The 14858-nt window shown below is 38.7% G+C and overlaps 1 protein-coding gene across 3 annotated transcripts in view; it reads right to left on the reverse strand.

The window, feature by feature from the left end:
• The window catches only part of LOC107094958 (ALK tyrosine kinase receptor-like), a 506212-nt gene that overhangs the window by 315705 nt on the left and 175649 nt on the right, over positions 1-14858 (reverse strand). The window lies entirely within an intron of this gene.

A 14858-nucleotide genomic window follows, 5' to 3' on the forward strand; every position in this document is an offset into this window, starting at 1 on the left:
TGGGCAAGGTTTAAAATGCCAACATAATAAAAACAACAACATTAAAAATTAGTGCAAACAATAAAATACATAGTTAGTAATCTACATAAAAGTTGGACATTGATCTGTAAAAAAACAAAGACGTTATTATAAATATAAGATTTAAAAAACATTGATAAAAGTGCATCAGACAGGCAGACAGAAGTTATTGATTATGATTACAGGTTTGATTCTCCTGTAACCATGCTTTTAACTTGTTTTTGAAAGTTCTGTATGTGTCTGCATTGCGTATATGAGTTGGAATGGTGTTCCAGGACTGAGCTGCTCGCACTGAGAAGGCTGACTGACCAAATGAGCTTTTTCTCAGTGGGACTGTAAGGTTATTTGAAGAGACAGATCTGGTGAGTCTGCTACCTTGTGTGAAAAAAGCAGTAAGTGGTGGTGGAGCAAAGCCATGTAAAATTTTAAAGACCAGATTTGCATCATGAAATGTAACTAAATTTTCCCAGTTTAACAGGACATGTTTGTCCAGTATACTGCAATGATGAAAACGAAAAGGTTTCCTGTCCAAAACCTTTAGAGCCTGCTTGTAGACAGACTGGATTGGTTTTAATGTTGTTTTACAGCCCTGTGACCAGCTGCTAAGACAGTATGTTAAATGAGGCATAATCATTGCATTAAAAAACAATTTTGCTGCATCTGTGTTCAGATTATTTCTTATGTATCTGAAGTTTACAAGGTTGAGTTTGACTGTTTGAGTGACTTTCTTTACATGTTTTTTAAATGTGAAACTTGAATCCAGAATGAGTCCAAGATATTTATACTCTGACACTACTGTGATGGACTGGCCTGCAACAAACACATCTGGGTCTGAGCAGTTTGATACTCTTTTTGTAAAGAACATAGATATAGTTTTTTTAACATTTAAATGTAAGCATGAATTGTGGAGCCATTTTGATACATGTAGCATGGTTTCAGAGAGTTTTTTGGCTACTTCTTCCTTGGTCCTCCAGCCGGTCGGGCACCGCCACGCCCGTCAATCCAGGTGACGCCAACTGCATCCCGCGCGGCACGCCACCGCCATCGCCACCGGTAAGGACGGTGCCATCCGTGTTTGCTTGTGCGTCGCTGGGGGCAAAGGCAGAGATAGGCCCCGGGCATTGGTGAACGTCTCCGGCAAGTAGCAGACAAAGTGTGATGATAAGTTTGTCGCTTCGCTGGCATTTGGCTGTGGTGATTCTGCGCTTTTTGGCATTAGTCCAGTACAAATGAATGAATGTGTCCATCAGGACGTTATCTCCGTATCCCAAGTGATTGCCAGGCCTCCTGTTGTTGCGAGGTAGGCGTGCAGATTGAACCATTTGGTTGGATTTGTTGTATTGTGATCTTTCATAGTTAAAAAGTGGCCCAATATCTGAAAACTTTAAGATCAAACTTTAAACCAGGAGCGCTGTTAGTACGCCTGTTCTGCCGGCCGCCATCTTTCGATGCATAGAAGATCATTGCTCTGGTCCCATAATATTACATACATAAATTCACAACCATTGTTAGACTCTACATGGAAAGCTTAAAGTTATGTACACTGGAGTGCATAAGCTTTAAAATATTTAAAGTCTAAGATTTAATTAGGAAAATAAGTTAACTTATTCAAAAGTTCAAACTTAAGTAATAAATCAGAACATAAGTAAAGGGATATTTCTTTTTCAGAGAATTACTGATGTAGTGATATGATGCAAGGGTATAAACTTTCAAGCATCAACCTAATTACAGTCAGCAGTTCTGATAATGATGGATAGGTTCACATACCCACTCATTTCTATATTTAAAGTTGGTTCTTTTCATACTTTGAATGTTTATTAGCAATCAGCGTGTCGGTTGAATAAAACCTGTAGAACGAACAGCCTGTAATAGAGGTTCAATTCTGTGGACTTAGAGAGATTAGTTTCTAATTGAAGGCTCATAATTAACAGCCAAATTTCATATGCATTTTAAATCTACATGTGTATAAGACCTTCTTTGGCTTTAGTCCACTTATATTCAGTCACTGTTTTAAGGAGATATTGGAGGTTTCATAGTTACTTTAATGGGTTAAGAGGAGCTCTTTGGTTAATTCTATACGCAAAACATGCAGCGAAAATTATGACAGAGAGGTTCTCTTTCCGGGAAGAAATGTCATTAGCATAGCAATACTAATTCAAGTATTATGTCATAATCTTCTTCAGAAATATTATTACTGCCACAATCCGGGAAGTTTCTCCTTTTGTCAGATCAGAGGCTTATTTTGGTCTTTATTATTCTGTATTGATCTTTAATCCTGTTGGATTCTGCAAAACTCAGAGAGGACCGAAGGAAAGCAGAAGACGGTTCCTTTCATTTGTGCAGGTGTGTAAGTCTTTGTTAATCTCTCTTGCACAGTTGCTGCCATTGATCAAACTTGCCGTCTGTAGCACAGAAGATTTTTTAATAACAATGAATAAATGTACATATGAAAGCTCCCATGAGAGCCTTCATTGAAAGGATTCAGGGGTGCACAGTGGTGCAGCTGTTGGCACTGCTTCCCAGGAAGAAGGCTGGTGACATTGTGTTGACATTGCATTTTTCTATTTGTGCTTTCTCTTTGGATTCTAAGGTTCAATTCAAGACTCTAAAGAGATGTACGTTGGGTAAAGGAGCACTCTAAATTGACTTTAAATGTGAGTTCCTGTAAGCTTCTGTCCCTTTCTTGTTGCACTAGTGGCCTTTACTTAGCAGTTGATAGACTTGAAAGGGTTAGAGAGAGAGAAAAGACATGCAGGGTTCGAATTTGAAACAATAACAACGGCATTGAGAGCCAGCCTTGTGTGCTCTCCCTCTACACCAACTACCTTGCATGGGGTCTCTGTCTTTGATTGATTCAAACTATAAAGCATAATTTACATCCAGTACAAAACAAAATAAGAAAAAGAAAGAAAAAGAGTGACAAAAAAAAAGCAAGAGTCTAGAATACAACTCTAATAAAAGCATTAGATACTTGTGAACAGAATGGATGATTATGAGCTGGATCCTGCATTTTACCATCAAGAAATGCAGTGTTCTCTACATTTTCAATATACTAAAATTCAGTATATCAGATGCTTAAAATTTGATATCAGATAAAGGAGAGACAAGTAAAAAGAAAATGTATATATGATTTATTAAACCCAGCTAACCTGGTTCTATGTGTAGAAGCAGTTAGTGGTTTTGCCAATCTCTTGGATGCAACCACAGTAATTAGAAAGTCTTTTACATCACCATAGAGGAGTTTTGGTCTACTGTGATTTAAATTCAACAGCATTTGAGAGTTTTCTTACATCATAAGCCCACTAAGATAATCATTCAGTTTCTAAATGGAATTTAAATTCAAATGTCAATACAAACACTCTAAAACCTTAATCGTGTTTTAAGCCATTTAGAGGTGCTCCAGGTATACGTTGGATCTTTTTCCTGCTGCATAATTCAAGTGGTGTGGGTGGATAATTTATTTTCAGGATTTCCTACTGGAGAGTAGAATATATAGTGGTTCAATGACATAAAGTGTCCAGATCCCAAATAACTTGTCTGCTTATTAGTATTGTGCTCTTTTCTCTGAAAAGCTTTATCCGTTTTAAAATTTGTTAATTAATATGGAAACCTTCCAAAACATTTCCATTTGTTTTGAGTTGAAAAAAAAAAAAATTGAAGTATTTGTTCTTTTTTATAAACAGGGATTTGGAAGGAAGGAAGGAAGGAAGGAAGGAAGGAAGGAAGGAAGGAAGGAAGGAAGGAAGGAAGGAAGGAAGGAAGGAAGGATCTTTTACCTTCCTCTATATTTGCGCAAAGAGACAGAATTGTTCCCTTTTTTTCCACACAAAAAAAAGAGAAAATTGGGTAAACCCATCATCTGCCTTCCAGTTACTAGCTTGTTGTTCGTACCTGATGCTTTCCAAATTCAGAGAATTTAACTGTCATCCTGCTGCCCTCTTTGTCCCCGATCTATAACACTTTTCTGGTCCAAAACTATATCAACAATCTAACCATGCTGCTGGGAGTGTGGAGCTTTAGAAATATACACTTTTGTTACTCCGCTTTTACAGAATTGTGAAATATACCCCAACAATGACTCAGAAAAAACATTTCTAACATTCATAATATGTGGCTGACCTAAACTGATCTTTCTTGAGATCCAACTCAGTTGAAAATAATGTGACTTTTTTTGTTGCTGTAATTGTTAGGAGTAGAAGACATGGCTGTCGTGCCACAGACATGCGAGAGACTATAAACAGCACTGCTGCAGGATTAGTTACCATGGTTATACTTACAGCAGTTCTCACTCTTTTAGGCAGCCCACAGGGCTTTTTGTTTCGTTTTTATACAGTAGACTGAGACTGAAAAGGGGGATTTCACATTTAGGCCATATACAAAATTTTCAATAGGAGACAGATTTATAGACCCCTGAATACATAATTTTCTTTTCATATCACATTAATTCTTCCGTGTGAATATTTGATCAAAATTTACCTTTATCCTAATTCAAATGGTTATAGTTTGAGTTTTAGATCTTAAACCTTTATAGAGTAACGTTAGATGATAATATGAATAATGATTTTTGTCCATGTGAATACTGAAAAAGTCTAAACTTCTGTCAGTATATGTCATGTAAAAAATTTTGAATGTTTAAATATGACAATGGGCATGGACAATTTTTGGCAACAGCAATATTGTAGATGTTTTAATCTCTCAAGTCTTTAAAGTATTTTAACAAGAACAATCCAACTTCTCATTAACCTTTACTCATGATATAGTATACTGTATTTCAATTCAATCCACATTTCTATCTGATTGGTTAGCACCATGGTCAGCACCAAGTGATGTCTCCTCACCTGCTGGGAGTACAGGTGAGTTGAACTTAAGTGAAATTGAATTTGAGCTTTGTAACATCCAGTCAGATGCATTAGACTGTTCATCACCATTGACTCTAAACGAGCGATAAAACCCACAACCTCTTACCACACGATTTTCTGTTGGACTGGACACAAAATCTAATCCGGCATATTCAGGCCTTAAAACTTGAAAGGCTGCCATAAATAACACTGCTGCAAATTGAGATTAGTGGTATTTGGTACAATCCATGATGTACTGCTATATGGATTGAGTCCCTCCAATAACAAGACAGCCAATCATGTTGCAGTATTGTGGTTTAGGGAGGGACAGATAGCTGTAAAGAAAACATAAGCTGACAAGTCAAAATAATCATGATGGTGCTGGAGAATGTATGCATAGCTGCTTCTATCACATCTTTTCTGTCACAATTTCTAAAAGGTGAAGCAAAAGAGTTTGGGTTTCTCAGGTCCTTTTTTTGCTATTTTATTTTTAACCGTAATTGGCTAAAACCAAACTCTGGAAGACCGGTACTTTGTGTCGTTTATCTCCCTAAACAGATTTGATGAGAGCATTCCCAGTTTAATAATGCATATAACAAACCCTGAGTGCTACACATTTCAAATCTGTTTTACCAGGTTGCATATGAACATATGTGCATGTGCATGTCACTATATGCGGAATAAAGAGATTTGGTGCATGTGCACTTCTCTTAGGTGTATGCTCATAAATAGTGATCTAATGCATCACAGTGGCATTGACAATAGCAACCCTGACAGGCAGTCAGAGAAAAATCTTGAGGGGTTCCCACCCAGAGTGAAACAGAAGTGATTCTGGGATGAGATTTGGGGATTTGGGGAGGTGGCAGGATAAAAGTGTGAAAATCACCTTGACCAAGGGCATCCCTCACAAATCAATATCTGAAAATAGATGCCAAACAGTGAGGTGCTACATGCCTGAGCTGGGTTATTGTAAGTATAGTGGTCCTAAACAAAGCCAAATGAAAAGCAGCTCGGCTGTTTTTTTAATCTTACTACAGACACAAGATCCAAAAAGCAGGTTTTAAAAAGCACTACTAAGTATCACGCACTACTAAGTATCACACACATTCAAATAGTTCTATTTCAATTTCTAATGAATAGGTTAGCTTTCTCTGTGTGAGCTCCTGTCAGTTATTTATGAGCATTTTTTTCCTTTGGTATCTAACCATAGACACTTGATTGAGCTTGGCTTTGATACAACACCACCGACAGTTTAAGAATTTCAGAATAACTAAATAGCAATTATTATATAGTTATATTATATATATATTATATAGTTAGAAACAATGGCTAATTACTGACTGACATATATCATGACAGCAAGAACCTCGTATTAATTTTTGGAAAGACTACTAGCTTTACCGTTGTCCACTAGACAGTCATTAAAACTCCAAACAATCAGCATAAGCAGTGAAATCTCATAATAAAAAAAGCTGTTCAAATAAAGTTGAGAAAAGATGTGTGTTATTAAGTAGCTGGCAGGTTTTAAAAAGCCACCACATATTTACATGTCAAACTGATGTACTGTAGCAACGGCTACAACTGTTGCACTAAATAAGCTAATTCACTCCTAAATCTGAAATAACGATACATAAAAATATTTCTTGGTTAGAATGGTATAAACCCAAAGAGGAAATGAATCCAAGTCACTTCAGGTCCAGTAAGTCATTTCTAGAGTCTAAGGTAAGCTTGGGGATCTATGTAATCTGCTGGAGATACCTAACTGGATTTTATAAAGACCAGTTTTAGAGCAATCATTCAGAACTTTGTGGTTTTCACCGCTGATTTCATAATCACCAAAGATTAGGCACCTGGCCCAATTTCCAAGAGTATCCAGATACGGACTGCTCATTCATATCCCGCACAACCACTATAGAAACTATAGGTATCCTTTACTCACACAGAGCAAGGCTTCACTTCTTGTATTATTTTAACATTCCTCTTGGATTTGTATAGTTTTCCATATTAAAAATATCGATTAACAAGTTAAAAAAAAATAAAACACATAAGGAACTTCTGTTTAAATAGCGGTTATGTAAGTTTTAGTATGTATATTTTGCATTACACTGAATCAGGATACTTATTTGATTCAGTATAATGACCAGAGGCAACACTTTACATAGCTGAGGGAGCGTGGAATGGAATGGAGAGGATTATCTGCGAACTCAGGCAGGTTAATCCAGTCATGCTTGTACAGTTTGTGATGTCTGGGTCATATGGAGCGGAATGGGTTCCTACTTTAAGAAATATTATCCGGTGGGAGTTTCAGACTCAGATAAAACACCTGATAGAACCCAGCCTGACTTTGGCTGACATTTACATTTTTTTTTTTTGCAAAATGTGCATCTTTTTTGCTTTTCCTGGTCCACAGACACATTTCCATTCTACATTCTCAGCTTGTATTTATGTTCAGCAGTAGCCATAAAACCCGGATCCTGTCCTTGCACACCTTGGACCCATTGATGCATTTGATGGGGGCTGCCAGCGGTCTGACTAGATTTAGCTCATTTTTCATCTTTTTTTCTTCACTTTTTCTTCTGCTCACCGCAAAACAACCCCAACTGTGCAGGAAGCTTTGGAAAAGGAGTTAGGAATGATTGTGCAAGCATAGATGTGTGAATGTCATTCAAAGTCAGTGACAGCTTAAGTATCTGGGTGTCTACATGCATATTTGTAGGTTTATCTATGTGTGAATAAGCGAGTGGAGCAATAACTCACTTGATGCAAACAGACCTGGAGTGACAAGTGTCTTCTCCCTTCCATTTTCGGTTGATTGACACGATTTATAAGCCAACCAAATCATATTAATTCTCCACAAAGCGTCTGGTCTTATCTTAAACAAGAAGCTTGGAACCTCTTTTCAGGTGTAGATTTTCATCAGGTTACCTACAACAAAGGGTAAAGTGTTCCATAATTCAGCTTGGTGATTGACGGCTGGGTCTCTGCAGCCACAGCACAATAGAGAGGAGAGGGTATTGAAAGCAGGTAATAATGGACATTGATACTTTTTTGTAACCCCCCCACCCAAGAGAGCACAGTGAATAACTAGAATGAGGGCATGAGAAACAATAACCAAAGATCTTGTCCCTCCCCACTTTGCCATCATTCCGCTTCAAAAGAAGATAAACTCAGATGAACTGCTTTGTTTAGTGGTGGACGGCCCATTCTCAGCTCCCTCATTTGTGAAGCAATTCCTTTGAATGTCTGCTCTTTCCTATCCTCACTTGTCCATTAACTATCTTTTGTTCTGTCTCAGTATTTTCTATTCCATCACATATAGATCCATATAAATATAGCATTTTTTTAAATAGTTGCATCTGTGGTAAAAAGTTTATAGGTCATTAATCGACCTTTTACTGCAGTATTATCTGACGCTCGAAGTTCAGTTTAAGCAACTGGACGTGAAGTTTTCTAGAAGATCGTTTGACCTCTCATCTAAGAGGCCTCTTCAGTTCTAACTAGTGGTGAGGAGCACTGAGATTAATACACTGTAGGTGTAACAAAGAATTAGGGGAAAAAAGAAAAGGTGGCTCTGATCCCTCCCAATGGATTGGCCAAGGAGGTCACTGGGTGTTAATGGTCATTAGGGGGGTTCTGATGGGTTGTCGACTCCCTCGTCAGAGTTTTTTTGGTCACACGCCTCATTAAAATGCGAGTCCGGTGGGGTGCGTGAGAGGTGAATCTCCTGTATAGTTCCTAAAAGTGCTTTGAAAGTAGGTGAAAGGTGATGTCTAAGTCCGTCTCCTCTGTTCCAGGTTAAAGATGGCTTACTTAAACAACCGCTCAAACCATCTTTCTTCCTTTGCAAGAATATGGATGTTGCTGTGAGAGGGATCAAAGCCACCTTTTTTTCCTCGTCATTATTTGTAGGACCTGAAGAACTCAAGAAGCCTCTTAAATGAGAGGCAGAACATATTCTAGAAAATTTTACATCCAGTTGCAGAGACTGAACTTTTTCAAGATTGAAAATGACCTGGATGACCGAGAGTCTTCACAGATAAGTATAATCTGACCTTAAAATATTTGGAAATTGCAAGGAGTCATACAGACTCTCTGCTCTACTTGATGAATGTCCTACGTCACATGAACTTAACAGATGTATTCTTGCTGTTTTTTTGTTTTGTTTTTTAACCTAGCCTTTTACCATTAATCCCCCATCACTGTAGTTTCAGTGTAACACCTACTCTTCTCAATTATACCATTACAGAGAAGAAGGAAAATAATATATATACATATATCTTATTTATTTTCCTTTTTTGCCGTAAACATATGTATATATACATACATATGTTTTTTTCATCATCTGATAAATATGGGAATTTTTTTTTCTTATCGTAATAGTGATCCACATTAGGTCTTGATTTTTATTTTTGTTTTTTACTTAGCTTCACATATCTATAATACAACAAACAAGTGAATGCCAGGGATGCATAAGGACAATATGCAGGAAGCAAACAAATACAGAGTAGTACAAGGAGTAAGATGATAAATTAAATATATTAATTCAAAACAACTTAATTTGTCAATAATGTATTTTCTTTTCATTGCATTTTTGTTTTCAGGTTCCTTTATTGTGATTTAGTTTAGTTTAGGTTGTTATTCCCTCTTAATTTAAATCGGGTCTTCAATGTTAGGGCATGTCATTGTTTCCCAGTTGGCTGCTGGGTGGAGCGTTTTCTTGGATTCGGATCAATCCTGAAAGCTAACTTGCCTTGGAGCAGGTTTACCATTCAAAGTACGCTATTATGGTAACTAAACTGGCTTAGAATCATTCCAGCGTCATGGTATCAGAACGTCAGGCTTAAAGTCATAGGTGTCAGGAATCCAGTTTGTTGGTCTGTTTTTGTGTTTCCTTTCCTCCTCCACCAGGTGGTGCCCCGTCCTCATTGGGTCTCCCTGCACACCTGCAGCTCATTGACTCATTACCTGTGGAGTGTTCTTAAGCTGCTGACTGCCACTACCTCGACGCCAGAGTGTTTGCCTAAACAGGGTACTCTTGCCATGCTTAGTTTAGCAGAGTCTAACCTAAGTCTTTGTTTTGCCAATACAGTAGTGATGGTGAGATGAAGCCTCATGAGGCATTGAACCGTTTGGCCAAATTGCTTCAACAATCCCCACAGTTCATGAGGCTTCATGTGAACATGTCACCACCTACTGGTGGACAGCAAAACTACTGTTTGTAATAAAATCTGTGATTTTTTTTGCAATTGTTTTTTCTTTTTTTCCCCTTTTAAGTTCCCTTGAAATTGTTAATGGTTGGTGTGTATAATAAAATTTTTATAAGTTTTTTTTTTAAGTGTAAAATTTCTTAGAGCAATCATTTAAGGTGCACAGTTTTTCTGCCATTTTATTGAAATAAACTCAAGCAGACAGTGAAAGTGTTTGTGCAAATTGGGCAATGATGAACAAAATGAACGGTGTTAGTCATTTTTATTCAAACATGATAGTTTTTCCATGTTTTTTTTATTTTAATCAGGTTGGAAGTTGTGTTCAACCAATCTTTTTACTAAACCGACCTAATTTTCCCAATCTATATTTTTACTCGGGCAAAACAATGCATTTTAGTCTCATCAGCCAAAATAATTAAGTTTAATCGCAACTTTCAAAAGAGAGAGACAGGTCTTGAACCATCAACCTCTAGGGTGAGAGTCTGTCCCTTACAGAGGATGCCACTCATGTAGATGGTCTGTGGTGGGAGAAAATACTTCTTAAAACTGACGTATTAACACTGGCTTTGTCTGGTGGTTTGCTCAGATTTTGATCATTACATTGTTTATTCAAACCAAATTAGCTTTAAGCAACTAGATTGGTTGGAAAAGCAACCAATTTATTCTTAGAATCTATCCAAATTTTATCCAGCTGACAGCAACTCTCCTCCAATCTCCCACATCTTGACTGAACACAGAAGCTGTTTAGATGCCTGTCAAAATTCTTGCGCTTACCGAACCACTTACCGAACCGGTCACGTGGTATCACGGTAGCGAGGCCTTGGACGTCATCAATTTTGGCCCCTCCTCTAAATGAATCACGCCTCGACACGCGCATCGGGGAAACGCCCCCTCCATTACTCGACACACGCCTCGAAGCCTCGGCTCATCTCATAACATCACTACAATACAGTGTACTCTAGCCATGTTTAGTTTAGCAGAGTCTAACCTGAGTTTTTGGTTGCCAGTTTTGGATTCTCTAGTCAAGCTGAATTTTTCTGAGTCTTAACTTTGTTTCTGTCTTTGCCTCTGGATTTGTTTGGTCCTTCTCTCTCTGGAAGGTTAAACTGAGCTTCTACCTGAGCTGGGATTCCAAACAGGAAGTTTGGACCCACTTTCCCCAAGAGGTCGTTTGAGCTTCACACCAAGCAAAGGTTTCATCAGCACTACAGCCCGTTCAAAGTCTGCAGGAAATCTGAGTGGCAGTCAGCTTCTCCATTCACCAGGGAACAACAGCAGTCTGAGTAACCCAGTCCACCCATCACCAAACAAGACAATCTCTGGTTCAATCCTCACAGTCTGGATTCCATGAAGGACATCTTTCCCTGGAGAAGTAAGTCTGCAACCTTTTCCTCAAATTCTAAACCTAAGATCCAAATTTCCCACTGAGTCTGAAATAACCGCAGTGTCTTCCGCTCACCTTCCAGTTCCCGTTGAGCAGTGTTCAGAGCAACACTGGGCTCATTCCCTTCTACTCTGAGCAGCACTGGTTTCATCACTATTCTCCCAAATAAACCTGTTTAAACTTTTCCCTGGTCTCTCTGTTTGGTCTTCTGCATCTTGGGGTCAGACCTTAGATAAAAATCATGACAGTAGGGAAATCATATTTAAATGTCAAATCATTCTGGCTTAAACATTTATATAAATGTACTCTTTATCAGACAGAAATCCGATATTGTCCCAACATTTAGAAAATTTCTATTTTTATAAAAATACTGTCTTAAAATCAGTGTTTTTTCTTTTGTTATCTTATGCAGGCCTGTTAGTTGTCAGCCTGTACACCTAAATTCGGCCAATCATATATCAGTCATCTGTCAATCCAATTTTTTTTGGTCATAGCATGGTGATTCATATGCCGCAGCTAATATACGCAACGGTTGAAATAAGAAAGAAGAATCATTTACTTTACCATTGAGTTAGGTCCCAGTGTTTACAAGAACGGATGTCTGTGTCTTCGGCAGGCGTAGAACTAACAGAACTGGCAGCGTTACGAGGCAAGGGCTCAAACATGTACGGCTGAAAGCCTTCTACACCAAACAAAGCTTTTGCCGCCTGTGCTACTTGGTCCCAATGTAATCTCCCATTGGTAACCTACTAGCGCTAAGTTGCTAACCGGTTAGCAAGATGCCTTAGAGAAACAATCAAACTTGCTCAGAACCTTCATCCACAATAATCCCGCTCTCTTGATAAACGGCCAATTACAGTCACTCGTGTATAGTCATGGACCACTCTGGAGAATACAGAAACGCAACCATTGGAACAGCCGCTTTCCTATGACTTTAAAACTGAAGTTGTCTCAATAACCCAGTAATCCTGCCTCGTGGTAATGGCCTCTGATTTACAAAAGAATAATGATTGAAACATGGTGCTCTGACTTTTTGTTTTGCATTTTGTTTTTGTTAAATTTGTGAGTAAGCATCATTCTATATATTTTTTGATAAACCACATGACAAAAGGTATAGTATTGCACATGCGTGAGTAAACGAGGAAGAAATTGAGTCAAGCAAGTCAGGTGAGTTGTGACTAGATAGAAACAGTGAAAGTCCAAGATCAGTTGTGCAAAAGCGCGAAAGAAAACAAAAAGGAAAAACAAACATTGGATGCCAGGAGGGACACAAGATGAGTAGCTTTCAGAAGACAATATGAACCTTGATGCTCACTGAAGCAGGTGCTAAAGGTGCCAAGTTGATCTGTAACTACTCTCAGCAGATGGCGATGGTGTAGAGAACGGTTTGTTTATGGCAACCAGTGCAAAAAATCCTTCTAAGCTAAAAAAGCTCCAAGTAAAGACAATCAAGACATAAACATGGTGTATATATTGATTTATTAGAAGATGCATAAATGGTATTTTTATAGACATAGTACATGAATAGGTCCCTCCATTTTTGGTGGCAATACCTGAACTCTTATTTATTAAGCCCCTTATTGTCAACTGGCTCTTGGCCATTATTCTTACCACTTTCTGTCACCCTTGGATTTTACCATTCTTTTTCCTTTCTTTTTGTGACAGCAAAATTCATCCCTGGGCAGGAACCCATTTCCCCAACTAAAGGGCATCGAAGGTTGAGCCATAATTGTAGATTTGTCGCCGAAACAGAGGGAGACAGCAAATGAATTACTTTTATGGCCCCTGGTGTGCATGAACCATTGTCACTACAGCTGCCATAATATCTTGTCATTCACACAACGCTGACTGCCGCTGCACTGCAGCCACTTTTGCTGGGAGTGCTTCCATGTTCGGCAAGTAGAAAATGATGATACTCGTCCCCCCGCTGTAATGATAACATTTGGAACCTGGGACATGGGGACGCCGGCTGAAAGGGCTGTCAGGCTGGCAGCCATTGTCAGTCAGCCACTTGTCACTGAGAGAGGGGCGAAATGCCAGGGAGTCTGATGCCTCGTTGCATGCTGCTCTGTGGCTGACAGCTGCCAGCATGGCCCACGAGCCAGGGAGGAGTCAAAGTGAGAATGTGATGGAACCGTCATTGTTGAGGTCAACTGTCATGTCAATGTTCAGGATGGTGACTGGCTACGTGTAAACACATGCACGTCAACATCTAGATTAAACTGATGTACATCAGAAGACAGATTTAGGAACAATGGGAAATGTACAGAATGCTGTTAGAACAAACAGCATTCCATACAGAGATTATACAAAGGTTCAAAATAAGTGAAGTACAAGTTTTGTGTTGTTTCAGTCTGTGCTCTGTACTTCCATTTTAAATTCTGATCACCTCAATGCTCTTTAAATCAGAGTTTATTTTAAATTTTGCTGAAAGTCTATGGGCTAAATTTTACATTCATCTCTTTTGCTGAGAAGGCAACTCCCCTTTTTCCTGTGCATACATTTTGTGTAATTTTCCACCCCATATCACTCGTTTTATTTTTCTAATTAACCTCACCTGGTTTAGCAATTATTCCAGCAATTATCTGTCAGAGAATGTCTAACATGACTAGAAATCATAATTTACAACTAACTACTGCAAAATATTTCATAGAGTACACTATACAGACAAATTGATGTTTAACATGGGGTTTGCACAGTGTGATATCTACATACATGCCCTATGTTTTTGCACTCCTGTATACAGGTTCACTTTTTAGAGGTTATCTTGGGTAGGAGATTATCGCCAAGGTGGGTACTCCCGTGTGGCCAATAGACTAATTTTAATGATTATCCTTATTTCTAACATTTCTAAGACATACATATGTAGCATCAGGGTGGGCATATTTGGTGCAGTGGAGGTGGGTCAGCCTTTCTGGCATTGCTTCCTATGCTTATGCCCACTTGTGGTTGTTGGACTTCATTTAGACACTTAGGGTTTTGGGTGAAAGAGGTGGGTGGCACATCTCCCCTTCCCCCATTTTTAGGCACACAGTAGTCCAATAGGTAACAACACTACATACAAGCAGAAGGGCTCTGGCAAGGGGTCTTTCACACTGTTCTCTCCGCTCCGTCTGGGGTTGGGGATGGACCCTTGGGTTGGCCATGGCCTGGTTGGGGTTTCTGGCTCTCTTTGGTTTATCCAGCCGTTGGGTCCATCTTATGGCTTCAGTTTCTTGTGGCTGTGACTTAAGTTCACTTAATTTAAGTGCACAATTTTTTTAATCATTGCTGGTGAGGGACTTAAACCCAATATGCCTCAGAGAGCCTTGTGAAAAGTTTTTACAATGAAGATAAATGCCGACTTTTTCAAAACTCAATGTGAAAAGTCCAACTGTCTATTAGGACTTATGTGCTAGAGAAAACATTACA

The sequence above is a fragment of the Cyprinodon variegatus genome, unplaced genomic scaffold (assembly GCF_000732505.1).
Source record: "Cyprinodon variegatus isolate N-32 unplaced genomic scaffold, C_variegatus-1.0 Scaffold21, whole genome shotgun sequence".
In the NCBI taxonomy this organism is placed as follows: domain Eukaryota; kingdom Metazoa; phylum Chordata; class Actinopteri; order Cyprinodontiformes; family Cyprinodontidae; genus Cyprinodon; species Cyprinodon variegatus.